The sequence below is a fragment of the Maylandia zebra genome, linkage group LG11 (genome assembly GCF_041146795.1).
Source record: "Maylandia zebra isolate NMK-2024a linkage group LG11, Mzebra_GT3a, whole genome shotgun sequence".
NCBI classification, from domain to species: domain Eukaryota; kingdom Metazoa; phylum Chordata; class Actinopteri; order Cichliformes; family Cichlidae; genus Maylandia; species Maylandia zebra.
The window spans coordinates 34,146,666-34,162,374 of NC_135177.1; positions in this window are offsets into that span (position 1 = coordinate 34,146,666).

Consider the following 15,709-nt stretch of genomic DNA (forward strand, 5'->3'; position numbering starts at 1 on the left):
TGGGAGGAGAGGTGGCCAACGGGTGCTGCAGTGGGACTGTAGCCAGAAACAACACACACACACACACCATCAGACGCCCATATGCATGTCTGTGTGAGCCCGAATGAATCAAATACATAAGCAAGCTGTAAATACACACACTCCCACCACCGCACGCACACAAAAATTCATAAACACACACAACCCCAGGTGGCACATGCTGGCATACACCGCCTAACCTGATGATGTTGTATGCATCGATGGTTGCATCCAAAATAATGTTTACCCAAAGAGGGCTGGTTGGAGTTCAGATTTTCTCTGAATATTACACATAGAAAGAGAGGATTACTCGATAAATAACATATGAGTAAATACATTCCCTGCCATCGTGATTTTCTCTATTATGCAAAATAATACAGCCGTCATTTCCTCAGGATCTGCCCTTTGACAGGCTGGAGCTGTTATTAGTATTAACCGCTGTCAGAATCAACAGCAGCAAAAGAGAAAAAATATTGGCATCCGTACTTGACTATGATATGAAAATTGGTAAGCAAAATGAGAAATGAAGCAATTAGAGAGGTTCACATACATTATTTAGCTCTCATTAGCTTCCTGTGACACTGTAGGCTCCACACCAATGAAAAGTGTTGGCCAGGCTCAGACAATTAGTAAAATTAGTGGCACAGGATTTGGCGTCGATTCAGGCCACATGGCCCAGAAGATACCAGACTGGTGTCAGTTGTGTAATTTATAACTTTGCACATGAAATAATAGGTTTGAAAAATCGCCGGGGCTACCGGTGTGTCAACCTGCATTATCCAGGCGACCGGGGTTGTCCCTTGGACAGAGGGAACAGGAGCAGCTTCCTCCCGATTTCTGCACGGTGCAGCGCAGTCGGCCATTTTGTGTCTCTCTGAGAAAAACAGGGGACAGAGGTCCAAGCGGATGGTAATTAGCAGTCTGGGTTGTGTTTGTTTTCATTTTGCGCATGTTTGTGCTGATAAAGTTTGACTTGCCAAAAATCCCAGTCCCGAGCTGGATTCTGCTCAAGCTGTTCCCCAGCATCCTTCAGGAACGATGGGAAATCTTGTACACTGCCACTGGTCATAGCACAAACAGACGGTGGTAATCAGTGATTAGTGGACATGTTACAGTATACAGAGATAAGCCCACACTCCAACCCTTCAGTCTGAATCAATAGTGGCACATAAAAAACATAAATGTACGTGTTTGGTAGTAGATATTCAGTGATTAACCAGCAAAATAAGCTCGACGGGTTTTTACAAATCTATTCCTGCATCTGAAATTGTATAGAAAGCTTTACATGAACTTCAAACAGACTGAAACCATCAAATGTTTTTTTTTTCCTGCCTTTCACACACTGTTGAAGACACACAAAGCCATTTTGTTAAAACGGGCAATTTTACAACTCTGTTTTGATCCCTTTAGGTTTTGAGCTTAAAGTCTGTGGCCAGCTTCAAATGACTGTAGGTCCACATCCAACACCAGAGCAGAGCTAAATAACATTTTGCTGCCTCTTTATCATTACAGGGTGGGGGGAAAAAAGGCAGACAGAGAACAAGCAAACCAAATAAACAGGTGTTGTGTGCTTTAGAAAAAGCTAATGCTAACGTGTTCTGGAATAGAGAGGCATAATTATACTGTGCTGGATTATGGAAAACATTGTGCATGTTAATTACACCAGGTATGCTCATTGATTTTCTGTTATAATACTTAAATGTGTCATTAATAATTCATTTTCCTGCCAGCTCGTTCCATTTTTCATGCACCTGTGTTGTTGATGTGAATGACGCTGTGTCATTGCTGATGATGGCTATGTAGTTCATCATGGGACGTAATTTCTGCAGTGACACCTACTTATTTTTCTTTTATAAGCCACTGACAATGTCCATATTGTAAGGAGCGGCTCTCCTCTCGCAGGCTGACCGGGAGCAGACTATTTTTCTTTCTTTGTAAGTGCCTGAAAAAGGCTTTTTTTGTCTCTGTTGTTGTGCTTGTAAAGCTTCGAAAGGGTAGTTGTGAGGGCAAAGACTAGCGAAAGGGTTGGAATAGCTGGATATCTTATGATCACTGTCAATAGACCAAAACAAATTAGCCTCTGCCAGCTCTTGCAGCTCTTTCAGGCCAAAGGGTATTAATGATACACTCGATTCCCCTGAGCTGCTGTTTCAACAGCTCGGCCTGTGGACACGATGTCCTTGCTTCTTGATTTCCTCCGCTAAGCTCAACATTTGATGAAGACTAATTCGCTCGTTCTCGTAGTTTAAGAGCACCCATCCCTCTCCTGTCATTTTAAGAGGACCGCATTCCTCAAGGAAAGAATCTGTCAAACAATAGTGGAGAGACAAGCACGACAAGCAAACAAACTCAGAAACAACAACAGCGGCCGCAGGCGCAATCAAGTTTGTCCTTGAATTTCCACACCTGTGAGCGCCGAACGCGGCGGGGCCATTTGTGAATTGGAGGGAACGCGACATGTTTGTCCAGCATCAACTCGGCAGCATGTTTATCCCCTCGTTTTTCCAGCATTGTTTGTCTTCTCTTTGTGGCGCTGAAATGCTCAAATTGCATTTCTCAGATGTTGGTTCCCTGGAGGTGTGCGCTTGGCGGCAGGTGTCTGCGGGAAAAGCAGAAAGGGAAGGGGAGAGGAAGAGGCACTGGAAGAAACATAAAGGGAAAAAAAGACGGAAAGAGAGAGAGAGAGAGATCTCCCACTCATTTTCTGATGCAGAGAGGAATTTGTGCCTAAATGCTTCATCTGCCATAGATGCTCTTTAGCAATGTAAATGCATGCTGATGAACTCGGCTCTTGCAACAATATGGCACATGTGTCTTATACTGCAGAAACTTTTTCACAGTTAATTGTTTGGCAAAAGATGATAAACTATTAAGAACTCCTGTGAGCTACATCCAAGTTATGGAAGTTTACAACAAACATGCATTTAATTTATTTATTTCTCCCCTCTGACTAAAAAGCGTGAAACACAGTGCTGCTTCCCTGCAATAATAATTCAACATCCCTTATTTTATTTTCAAATCAATTAACTAACCTTGAGATGAGCTTTACTGCTGATAAGTGCTATACAGTACCGCTCAATCCCCCCTCTGCTTTGAAAGAGGCTTCCTCTCCAGGCACTGAATAGCATATAATAGATATTGAACTGTAAATTTGAATTGAAAGCTCGGGTCATTGTGCCTCATTGACTTTCGACCACAAAAACCAAATGATGTCTTAGTTGAGAGAAATATATCAAAGGATATCAACAATTACGAGTCATAAACACGCCTGGAGATGTGCCTGGCGGGCGTATAGCAGCGGGAATTAGCATGTTGAGCTGATAAATATGCATGTAAAGACGCTCCCAGGGGAATAACACGTGTGTGATTGATAGCTTTGGAATTGAAGGATGTGTAAATTCCTTTTATTCTGGGGGTTGTGCTGTTGTACCACCGAAATACATAGCACTTGTTAAAAGTTTTACCAACTTTATAATCCTTAATGCCACATCTGTTTGCTGTCTTTATAGCGCCTGTAAAACGTCATTAAATTATTACCACCAGCTGGCCTCATTGCACAATAACCTCACTTATCTGTTATTCTCTGGGAATACTTTTGATTTATAGACCCTCTTAGAATAAATGATATTTTATACATATGTATATATAAATAAACAAGGGGAAATGTTTCCTCTTAAATAATTCATGAGTCGTACTTTGAATAAGTTGCTCGGTAGAAGTTTATCTCCTTTTTCGGCAAGTATAAAAGAGTTTTTTTTGCAGGAAAAGACACTGAAGGATGTTTCGTTCCAGTTTGGACGGCAGAGCAGGTTTGAGTGCCGACAGGAACCCTTCCAAAATCAAATGTACAGAATTTTCATTGCAAATGAACCTCAAAGCTTTTCTCTATGTTTTTCTGAGTTATATCATGTAAACATCTTCACAATTACCGGGTCTCAAACTACAAGCTTTTACAAATGACAAACATGGTCTGCACATTTTCAGTCTGCATCCGATCGATTCTCAGTGTCACCTGATATCAATTAAGTGTCACAACAATCACTTAAGCAGCTTTTCTTAAGTTGTAATCTTCATAAAACTTCCATAAATTCCAGACACTTTAAAGAAACATATATCACGTTCACTGCTGTCAGTTTTCAACACTGCCTGAAATTCAGCGTCTCATCACTCAACTCTGAAGAATTCCAGCACCCCCTAATGTCAAAGCGAAGCTACTGAAATTAAACGGCAGAGATGGACAAACTGACAGGGATTATTTCCGCCCTCTAAGAAAAGCAGAGAAATCCAAAACGATCTCCTAAAAGCAGCTCAGGTGGAGGAGCGAGGCTGTGCCCCTGCTTATAAATAGCACTCGCCCTGGAGTAGTAATAAAAGCTCTTTGCGTAGCTGCTATATGTTTAGTATGTAATGATATATTATTGCTTTAGGTAGTGGGAGCATGTCCTATGTGCTCAGTCCTCTTGGGTGTAATTGCTTCAGAAGAGATAAACTGAAGAGAGAGAAAAGAAGAAGAGAGAAGTGAAAAGCAGACATGATATTAAAGATTAATAAGGTGTGTGTGTGTGTGTGTGTGTGCGTGCGTGCGTGCGTGCGTGCGTGCGTGCGTGCGTGCGTGTGTGTGTGTGTGTCTAAAGCTGTAACTCTCAAGAGTGATTCTTTTTCATTTAGCTATAGTCTTTTATTTCTCATTGTACTTGTTTTTTTTGCTCACTTTGAAATTCAGGCTATTTGGAGAGACCCTCAAAGGCCTCATTGGTGCTGCCTTGTAATGCAGAACGGTGCATTTTCAAGGCTTTTCAACCAATCTCACGCTTTACCTGTCAATCAAACTCATAAAGCTGGAAAGAAATTATTTTTTATTTTTTTTGCGTTTCTTTTTTAACTAATGCTGTTAATTAACAGTTTATAAAAGTCACGACAGAAGAGCTAGATGGGAAAATCAATGTTATTTCAACAAAAAAACGTGTTGGTTTTAGATGGTTTCGAAAAAGATCCCAAGATGCCCTGAAGTGACAAACCTGCCTTCGTTCCACTGATGACAAATAGCTGACTTTGTACCTACAGTTTCTAATAATGGTGACTTTCTTAGTTTAGAGCTACGTTTTATGATCCAAAACTGCAATAAAATAAACCGATTCTGCGATGAAAACTCAACTAAATGTTGACAAGGCTCGTAAATGCGGCAAACGAGCTACATTATTGTGCTTTTTTTGATAACAGATTTAAGTCAAGCTTTAACAAAAAAAAAAAAGTGGTATACATATTTACAAATTTAACTGTCTTCATTGCAAAAAAGAAAAACAAAAAGTGGGGAATGTGTGGATGGGTATTATGGTAGCTTTGGCTTTAAATTCCAATTAAAAGAAGTAAAGCATGTGCACACATACAGTAAATTTATGTACACACACACACACACACGCAGGGACACACAAACAGTGTGAGTATCAGTGTGAAGCTTAGAATAAAGGATCCTGTGAATTTGGCCAGGTTTCCGTGTCAGAAGCAGGCTGTATGTTCGTTTGCGTTTACCGGCTTTAGAAGGCTCTTTTTTCACACCCTGCTGTTTCCCCCTGATAATTTAATGTCCATATTCTTCTCTTCAGGCATTAAAACCCTCTGAACTTCATTCTCTGCCTTTGTACGCTATGAAGCGGCACAGTGGGGCTGGGAAACACACACCATACTCTGTAGGTTCTCTGTTGTATTGCCTACAGAGTGCCCAACCAATTACCAAGTTCAAATACGCAGCTATCACTCTGTTTTTGCTGCTCTGCTTTGATTTGGCTGACAGACTTGTTTCCCTCTCTTTTCATTCTGAGCTTCTGATAGAGATGGATGTCGATTGCGGCGTGTTAATCGTTCTCACAGATGACGAGGCGAATTTTCAAACTTAGGCATTAGTCGCTTTCTAACGACTGACCAGTGTGTCACTTTTGTTCACGCTTGCTGGTAGCATGTGCTCGGCTCATTGAATTGCTAATATCGACAGGCCAAACCAACACAGCGAGGGTAGATGTTTCAAAAACACTAAGAGAAAACCTTTAAATTATGTTCAATAAAATGCTTAAAAAACATGTTTTAACCACAAATTATTCATGAACCAGTGTGGCAAGCTGACGGAAATAAAAGTAATATTGAATTTCCATATGTAAATAATTTCTTGCTATTTAAAGACATTTAGTGGGATGAAAGCAGCTCAGTTGTGTGGTATCATTAGCAAATTTTCTCACAAGGAGAAATCATTCGCATGGGGTCAGTGCTGGGTGGATTATTTTCTAACCTTAGACCATCTCCCACACGCTCTCCCTCCCAAAACATCCGAGCACTTGTGATGAGTGAGAAGTCGTATTCCAAGCATCACCAAGAAGAACAAAGTCCTACAAAAGGCCACATTAGGAGGCCTGACTTTCAACATGACCTTCAACTAAAGGATGAGCGAGGATCCTGTCCACTCTGCCTGACGACCCAGCACGTTGGTACATAATTTAATGTTAAAGGGACGCCCGATGTGTCAGATTCTCACCAAGCACCGTAGTCAGGAGTTCAAACAGAGTTGCCACGGTATAATAGATGCATTTTTATTCTAGCAGCCAGTAGTTGCAAAAAGACTTGCAATTGCATAGAAGTTGGAGACATGATCTGTGACATTAGTAAACTCTTTGCTTCTTATTTTCATGTTATTTAAGTGGGTTTTATGTTGTTAGAGAGTTAGGATAACAAACAAATAAACTTCAACTTCAGATAAGCAAAATATAATAGATAGCTGGATGGAAAATAATTACTGCTGTTATGTTTTAGTAAGTTTACTTCAGTTGAGTCAACTCGTGACTCGTTCGAATGACTTTTCTGGTTGTTTTATAAGTCATAACGAATACAGCTTGAAGTACCTTGATTTTTTTCTAGTATTTTTATTATTTTCTGATTTATTTTTTATGTTAATTATGTGATGATGTATGAACACTGCTTCCGGGTCCAAACTACACTAACTGTTGTCTTTTTCATGTGTTTTAATGGTTTTTATCTTGTTCTATTTAACATGAACAAGCCCATAAAGATAGTCGGTGATCACTGTCAGCCTCTCTGGGTTTTTTCCAGAGGTGTGGACTCAAGTCATTCATTTTATGACTTTAGACTTGACTTGAAAAAATGTTCTAAGACTCGTGACTTGACTTGGACTTTTACACCAATGACCTGGGACTTGAATTGGACTTGAACCGGTTTACTTGAAAAGACTTGATGTTTCACCCCAATCTAAAATTTAACACACATATTATATAGAAAGTGTGCACCATTAATTCAATTCATTCATTCATTTATTCAAACCACACTCCGTAGTATGTGTGCGTGAGCTGTAGCACAGCCAATCAAATTAACCAGATTTTTTTTTTAAGAAAAGAAAACGCTCAAAAATGCTGCAAGGAGTAATTTTTTTCAGGTACATAAACTATGAAGAAGTCAACAAAAAAACGAAATGCAATATGCAAAACATGCAGGAAGAGAATCACAGACAGAGATGGAACAACTTCCAACTTCCAACAGTTGCAGTTGCATAAAGTATGGTAGGTGGTGCTTCTCTTTTGCTAAGATGAGATAGCTGACTTCATCTAACTAGCAAATGTTGTCCAGGCTACGTTGATGATACTGTTTGGTTTTAATGTGTATGCTATTTTAAAGCCGGTCCTACAAGCGCATCCAAGAATAACATGCAGCTTATCTCAGAATTGTCGGTGAAAATTATTCTTGGAGCTAAGTTTAATTGAGCTGCATTTTAAAGAGGTGCAATTTCACAATTTGTGTATATTTTCTAAGTTCACTATTTTGTATGTGTTGAGAAAAACAGAGATTTAAAAATCACATGGTCTAATATTTACATTTAGCATGTAACTACAATATTCTTTTTTTCTTTCTTTTTTTAAAGACTCGAAAGGACTTGAAATTCAAAGTTTCAGACTTGAGACTTGACTCTGACTTGCCTGACATTACTTGAGACTTGACTTGTGACTTGAGGATAAAGACTTGAGTCTTACTTGAGACTTGCAAAACAATGACTTGGTCCCATCCAAACCATGCAGCAGTATATTAATGACTAACCTCGTTTTGTAGATGGATTATCTCAGTAGTTCTTCTGACACAAGTTTGGTCCATTTTCAGCCTCTTTTTCCTGCGATTGCATTTGTCCCTAACCATCATGTTAACTTTTAGTGAGGGGAAACAAGTTAGCATTCATCTTCCAGTTTCACCCTGCTAACGCGTTTATATTAGCCTAACCATAGCTCTGTAGCTAGCACCATTATATGCCATCATGTCATTAACTTAACAAACATTGCTGCTGTTTAACTTTCTGCCTTCTCTTATATCCGAAGTGAAAGCAGAGCTGTACATTTTAATTTTCTAGAAATCCCTCAGTCAGAACATGGCATATAATCTCTAGATGGAAACTAGCGAGCTAACTTCCTGCTAGCGAGCTAACCTTATAAATCCTGTTTTTCATGGCTGCCTGGATGTTATACTTTATTGTTACACCTGGTAGAGCAGCCACACTGATCATTTTATTAAAGGGTATTTAAACTCTGAGTGATGCTGCAGTGTAGACGAGTTTTGGACCTGGAAACGGCTAAAGACGTCAGACTTAAGATGCGGATTAGAGTCAGAAAAGAGGATAGACCAGGCATGTTCATTGGCTAACAATTTTAAACTCACTCATTAGCTAATGAGCATGCAGTTCACAGTTAGAGCCACCCAACTGGAGAGAGGGGTGCTCAGGTTGACAATTCACAACCGATTAGGGATGTCACTGTGTCTCTATGTCCATTTTTCATATAGAGACTAGAGCATGTACACTATAAACGTGAAGACACTGGTGTGAAATCAAAATAAAGGAATATAAACCACAAGACTCAACATTTGAAGGAAATAGTTGTCTCACTCAGAAATTCAGTGCTGTTCCAAAGAAGTTCCAGTTTTGTTGCCTTTCTCAAAGCTTTCAGCATCTGTGACTGAAGTAAAACACATCAGTATTATATAAAAATATATTACTGTAATAACAATCCTAAAAGCCAGCAATACAGCAAAACTAAAATGAGGGCATGACTAATTCAGACTTAGTTATGCTACAGTTTTAACTTCACTTTGATCATTTTTAGTCTTTCAAAGCACTGTTAAAGCATACGTTACAAAGTGCTAAACACAAGGCAACAACTAGATGGCACAGAGATTTACTAAAGTAGCATAACATTTGTTCTCCTGTGGCTTCAACTTACTGTTGAAAGTTCAAAACGTATAAGCATGTTAGCATGATATGGCATGAAATGGAAAGCGCAACAGTAACATGATGATATGCATCCCTTGTCAGTCATGTTGGTGCTGGTGCTGCTTTGAATTGAGTGAAATTTATAAAAAATAAAAAAAACGAGGAATTATCTAGTTTTCACTTATATATTTATATGCAATTTCACATACAAAGGAATCTCCTAAATTAAGAAAGAAGTCAAAAAATACTATTCCCTATAGTCCAGGTGGTCAACAATTGTACTACAATGACTTCTGATGAATTTCTTATAAACAATTTTGTATTCCATAAATGTAATGTAAAATGGAAACCAGGTGGAAAACATTACATTTTGTAATATGAGCTGTGAAAGACTATTTTCTATGCAGTCATCCGAATGTCTGAGGACTTGAGGTCAGCAGAAAGACATTAATAATGTAATCAGACCAAATACGGCAAAGTTTACTAAGCAGAAGAGGAACTAGCTTAGGTGGGGTTGCTAGCTTAAAGTGCGCGAGCTAGCACAAACATCAGTCCCAAATACATAAATTAGAAAACCACACATCACAGACATCAAGCTCCTTCATCAAACTGTATCACTGATTTTTTTTTAGCTTACCTGCATCTCCTCCGCTGTAGTATTTCTGTGTATAGTTCTAAAGTAAAACCACAACCAACAGCAGAAGAGTCTAACCACCCTCTTCACAACATGATGAGGAGCAAAGTTCAGTCTGAATTCAATTATAGGTGCAGGCTGAGAATTTACCGGGTGTTGCAGAAGTATTTACTACTTATAAACTGACACCACAACTATCCAATATTATTACAGATCACAAGATGGTATAAGAAAGAATAATTTAATTACTAGTTTCAAGAGTAAGATGAGAGGTCATCCATTCTGTATAAAAATTTAAATCAAAAAGAAGAAATACTCATATTTTCTCAAATTAAAGGAAAATACTTTACTCTAGGGGTAAAAATGCATCCAGTTTGTTTTTGGTTTCAGGTGATGACCAGTCAGTTTCACTTTGCTGTGCCGCTGACTGTGGATGACCTAATCAAATCATACAAAGGGGTGTAATAAAGAAATATTTGTAATTTTTTCCCAGGATCCCAACATTATAAGACTCATCCAGCCTTTCATGAGACATTGGAACTATTCAAAAGAAATAAACAAACCAGTTTGGATGATGTGATTTGTGTATAAGTTACTGTTGGTAGCATCAGTTATAGGATGAGGCTGGATAGTGATGGGAAAAGAAAACTGAATTTTTAAGAATTTTATTTATGAGTTTGTTGCAAGAATTTAAGGTTTTTGGGTTTTTTTTGTAATTTTAAGAACCTTAGCTTTGTCATTTCTTTCTTTTCCTGATCTAAGCTTCTTATCTGTAGATATAATTTGAGTCAAAAGTCAACAATATTGTCAGTACAAAACAAACTTTGTTGTCTCTCAGCATATTCATTTGCTTCAAGAAACAGGCCTCCTCAGCAGCTTTTTTCCTCCTTCTTCTTCTTCTTCTTCTTCTATGTAGTAAACACGTTGATTTTGTGATAGGAGGGTGGCTCATGATTTCCCTGGAGAGCCCCATATGGCCTGTGGAGATCTACCTGTCAGCACACCTGAGCACCTCGGCACAAACGGGCCTTTCTTGCTGACTCTGCCACGTCTGTTTACAGAGGCGAGACATGAAAAATGCAACAGAGGCCGTCGTCATTCGGTGTCGCGGGGTCCGGGGAAATCACCTGAGCCAACGTGGTGTAGCACGAGTGTCTGTGCCACGCCACCATGAGCTAACGCCATTCCTCTTATAGTGAATGATGTCAGGAACTAAATTTTACTATTTTCTCTCTGCGGAAAGCACAAAAGATGGATTACAGGAGAATCAGGCTGCACTGAATAGACCATTAATTTGATAAAGCTAAGTTTGAATGCTTATAAAACTAAGTTGACAGCCCCAGGGAGTGTGACAGCTTCTTCAATTAACAATTGATGCTTATATAAGAACATCCGTCTGTAAGTTATTCATGATTCCTTATGCCAGTTGTTGTCATAAATCCATATGTATGCAAGTTAATAGATTTCCGCTGCTGTATGACAAGATTTTCCTTCTCCATCTGACCCTGCCATATGCCACGAGACGTCTCTTTTGTCCATATTCACTGTCTAATTATATCCAGCCTGTTTTGTCTTGAAAACACACCTGCGAAGAAAAATGACCAGAAACTGTGTGTAAACTATATTAATTATTCTCATGTTTTTACTGGAAGGATTACATAGTCCTTTATGCATTGGAAATGTTGCTATTTTATGAATATCTATTGAAAAGTTTCTTTTTTGTGTATTTTTTTTTTCCAGGGAACAGCTGGGAAATTCTGTTAAAGTGATGCTAACCATTCATTCACAACAAACAATGCTCTGTCCTTTGTTATAATACAATCTGTGATACCACAGAGACTGTAAACTGTAATATGGAGCACATGGCTGCTGTTGTGGAAGATCTCAAAATTTCAATCACCGTCTGGGATTTTGAATTCCGAGGAACAGTCTGTAATTTGTGACCAGAGTTGTGTCGTGTCAGTCAATAATAAAGAAAGAGAGTTGGATTTAAGCGAGAGACCCCTTTTTAAAAAAACAATTTTAAACAAAAATTTTTTTAACCCACTAATTTCCAGATGTCTCAATGAGGCATGACAGACAGCAAATGGAAAAAGAAAATAAATATATGTTTAAAATATGCATTTAGTTACACACATTTTTGCTTACTTCCATGAATAGATTAACATAGTTGAAAAATTATTTGATTCTAATTGTTGTCATGTCTTAGTTCTTGGTGTTTAATTACCAAATTGTGTGAATTTCTTAGATTTTGATGTTGTATTTTTTAGGTTGGGGCTAAAAGCACATCTCTAAACTACATTTAAGCCCAAAGACTAAATACAAGCCCAACCGCACAGTGATTTCCCATCTTGCATTTTGGCCTTTGCAATCAAGGCAAGTGAGGACGGATTTCATGTGTATTTTAATTTATTCTAGTTTTTAAGTTAAAAAAACAAAAACACCCCAAAACACAAAGTAAAGTTTAAAAAAACAGCACAATAATCAGCTCGGGTTCATCCAAAAGACATCTGTATGCAGTTGCAGTTATAAATGCTTTTATTTCCTTTAGTTTAGATTATTGCAGTTTGTCACACTCTTGGGCCAACAAACTTTACACAACTGCAGCAGGCAAGACGCTTCACCCACTGCCTACTGGTGGTGGTCAGAGGGCCTGGTGGTGCCAGTGTCCGGCAGCCTCGCCTCTGTCAGTGCGCCCCAGGGCGGCTGTGGCTACAATGTAGCTTGCCATCACCAGTGTGTGAGACTGAATGTGTAAAGCGCTTTAGGGTCCTTAGGGACTAGTAAAGCGCTATACAAATACAGGCCGTTTACCATTACTTTTTAATGTTAGGATTGAGTTTAAGATATTTTTTGACTTTTAAGGCCCTCTGCGGGCTCACACCAAAGTATATTTAAGATGTCCTGACACCCCATTGGCCTGGTTGTAACCTGGTCTTCAGCTAAGGCTTTGTTGGACATCCTACAACCTTGAATGCGAATCAAGGGTGATCGAGCTCTCACTTTCAGGTCACTCATTCTGTGGAATAACCTCCCTGAGGATTGGTGAGTTCCTGCTCATCTTTTAAATCCCTCTTAGAGGGAGGCCTTTTCTATGCTTTTACTTTGAGTCATTTCTATGTTGTCCATTATAATTATTTTAAAGTTTTTTAATTATTTTATATTTGCATTAAATCTAATTGGCATCCATTTTTAATTTTCTTTATACCTTGCTTTTAATTCCCTGATGCTGGCAGTATTCCCCTACCTAACACTGTTTTGTTGATTACTATTTGTTTCCTGTTTGGTGTTGTGAAGCACTTTGTAACCTTGTTTTCGAAAGGTGCTGTATAGATAACATTTCTATTGTTATTATTATTATTATTCCTATTACTACTATTAGAGTAATGTCCATATCTCCACGTCTCACAAGTTGCAGGCAAGGTCGACCTCCTCCATACACGTGAAGTGAAATCAGCTGATGGTTGTGCAGGAAGTAAAAGGCTGTTTGATGTTTTTTTCTTGCTACCTATGATGTAGCTAACTGCAACCTTTGCAATACAAGTAATGATATAATTTGTACTGTACTGTACTATACTGTACTATACTGTAATGATATTAATTCATTTATCTCAGTAATTTAGTACAGTAATGTTATACATTTTCTGATGGTTCCAGGGTCGCTGGAGCGTATTCCAGCTGCCTTATTTTGGGATACACCCTGAACAGGTCGCTAGTCACAGATAGACTTTGGTTGGTTCTCTTTTCCCTGTTTAAACGCAACCGTTTTATCAGCCTGTCAGAGTGGAGCTCCATGTGTTTAGAGAGGCTTGGCTTGTCCTGAGTATTTGAATCCCACTGCATAACCTCTCTGCATGCTTTAGGCCAGGGGTGGGGAACTCCAGGCCTCAAGGGCTGGTGTCCTGCAGGTTTTAGATCTCACCCTGGGTCAACACACCTAAATCAGAGGATTAGTTCATTACCAGGCCTCTGGAGAACTGAAGACATGTTGAGGAGGTAATTTAGACATTTAAATCAGCTGTGGTGGAACAATGACACATCTAAAACCTACAGGACACTGGTCCTTGAGGCCTGGAGTTCCTCCACCCCTGCTTTAGGCCACAACATATTACATGTCACCTCTAACTGTTTTCCAAATCATAACATAAGGTGTTCATTGGACTTGCTTCTTTATCCAGCCACCTTTTTTAACCACAAACATTAAAACCATCAGGCATTCGTGCAAAATGGTACTTGGTGAACCATAGCCTGCAAGACTGAAAAATTAAGTCCCAAAGGCTGCGCTTCCTCCAATGACCACTTGAGGCTGTCTCCATAAAACGAGTCAGTTCCCACAGATTCCCATCTTAAAATGTCCGACTTTGAAGCAGAAATAAACATGTTTCCAGCCTGATACAAAAACACTAATAAGAGCTGCACTGTTATATATTACTCATCCATCTGGATGCTGTACTGTCACAATATTGCCTCACTGAAAAATGTAATGTGATTACAACAATGTGTTACTTTTAGCAGTTTTCAACTACCTCTGGCCTCTGCCATGACAAGTTCGTGCTTCAGTTTAAGTGAATATTTTTATTTTATTTTATTATTTAATTGTTTATTTTATTTAGTCCACTGTATCCATATATTTTATGACTGCAGTTTGCTAACTAGCTGACACTAAGAACACACAGGAGCCGTGCCAACTGAAGCACAATCATTAATATACAGTTGTGTTCATGAGATGACAGAAGGGTGGATACAGTGATGTGCCCCCCCATCTGCATTAAACACCCTCCCAGCTACATTTTAACTATATTTCTTGCCACTGCCAGTGTATTGATGTCTCACCCCATCCCCTACCCTACCCTTCTCTCTATTCTTAGGGACACAATGTCACAACAGCAGCATTTTAACATTTAGTGTGAAAGAACAAGAATTCTGACACAGTCACCTCACATGCTATTAAGTTCACTAATTGCTGGTTACACTTGAAAACTGGCTTTGCACTTTATTAACTTGAGAAATGTGATATGTGGTGGGCAGGTGTGAAATCTAAAACAAAGGGAAGAGAGAGAGAGAGAGAAGTATCTGGATGTGTTGCTTTGCTGTCATATAATAATGAATTCTAATATAAAAGGAGTTGATTTATATTCGATTTCTTGACATGCTCTCATTCCATTAACCCATAAAGCAAGAGTATAATAAATGCAAGAACAGCATTTTCCTGATGCCAACGTAGGGTGGACTTTACAGTACATAGACTTTAAAGGGTAGTAAACTAAGCAAGAGTGTAAAGAATAGATGAAACAGTGGATTTGCACTAACTTAAGCTGTAGTTGTTAATCTTTACTGTTACCATGTGCTTGGGCCAATGGAACCAAAGTTTCTTTCAATAATATTGTAAGGATGTTCCTTAAAATGTAAAAAGAGCGCTGCTATGGTGAACTTAATTGAAGTTATATGTCTGGTTAACTCTGGGTAACTATACAAGCCAAGGTGAAGAACCACTGCAAATAGGGGAAACATGCAAGGCGATAACCAAAAGGGACGTTTTTAGAACAAACACAAGACTATGTACAGTCCTATGAAAAAGTAAGTGCACCCCATGTTTCAGTGCTGGTAGAGACACCCTCAGCAGTAATAACTTGAACTAATCATTTTGTGTATGACTTCCTCAGATCCTAGCATTGCTGTAGACGAATTTTGGTCCACTCTTCTTTACAGCATTGCTTCAGTTTGGTCCCACCAGCACACTCCAATCAAGTTGACGTCAGGACTTTGGCCGTGCAGCTGCAAAACCTTGATTCTTTTCTTTTTTTTCA